Source organism: Sinocyclocheilus anshuiensis, unplaced genomic scaffold, assembly GCF_001515605.1.
Source record: "Sinocyclocheilus anshuiensis isolate Anshui unplaced genomic scaffold, SAMN03320099.WGS_v1.1 scaffold2481, whole genome shotgun sequence".
Taxonomy (NCBI): domain Eukaryota; kingdom Metazoa; phylum Chordata; class Actinopteri; order Cypriniformes; family Cyprinidae; genus Sinocyclocheilus; species Sinocyclocheilus anshuiensis.
Window position 1 is genome coordinate 116,475 of NW_015549717.1, and position 612 is coordinate 117,086.

At 38.7% G+C, this 612-nt stretch overlaps 1 protein-coding gene and 1 long non-coding RNA gene across 3 annotated transcripts in view; one reads left to right on the plus strand and one right to left on the minus strand.

Moving 5' to 3' along the window:
- LOC107660764 (uncharacterized) overlaps window positions 1-395 on the minus strand; it is a 957-nt gene extending 562 nt beyond the window's left edge. Inside the window, exon 1 of the long non-coding RNA XR_001631042.1 lies at window positions 373-395. This is a non-coding gene — a long non-coding RNA (uncharacterized LOC107660764). The remainder of the gene's footprint in view (window positions 1-372) is intronic.
- LOC107660763 (guanine nucleotide-binding protein G(o) subunit alpha) overlaps window positions 1-612 on the plus strand; it is a 121,597-nt gene that overhangs the window by 51,286 nt on the left and 69,699 nt on the right. The window lies entirely within an intron of this gene.

The following is a 612-nucleotide window of genomic DNA, read 5'->3' on the forward strand; positions in this document are numbered from 1 at the left end:
ACTGATTGGACTTGATTAGGAAAGCCACACACCTGTCTATATAAGACCTTACAGCTCACAGTGCATGTCAGAGCAAATGAGAATCATGAGGTCAAAGGAACTGCCTGAAGAGCTCAGAGACAGAATTATATATATACTGTGTGTTTGTGTGTGTGTATATGTGTATGTGTGTGTATGTATGTGTATATATATATATATATATATATATACACACACACACTCCTCCTGGGTGTATTCCAGAAAGGAGGTTCAACAAACTCTGAGTTAAAACTTGAACTCTGAGTTGACTTACCCTGAGATTCTTTATCATGATATTCTTACAACATTAAAAAAGCAAATAAGAAATGTTCACAGTTGTTTTGATTTACTTACAAGTTGTTCCATTAAGTTTGCTCCAGGCGCTTGCGATTATCCGCCATGTTGAATGGATTCTTCTGAACGTCGGTTAGAGCAACGAGGTGACCTTACCCTGAGATTGGAAACTCTTGAGTTTTCGGTTTCAGAACAGCTGAATAGTTAGTTCAATCCACTCTGAGTAGGCTGACTCTGAGTTTAGCACGTGCACCACGACTATGAAAAGCCATGATCAATGGAGCTCCGAAATTATGATTC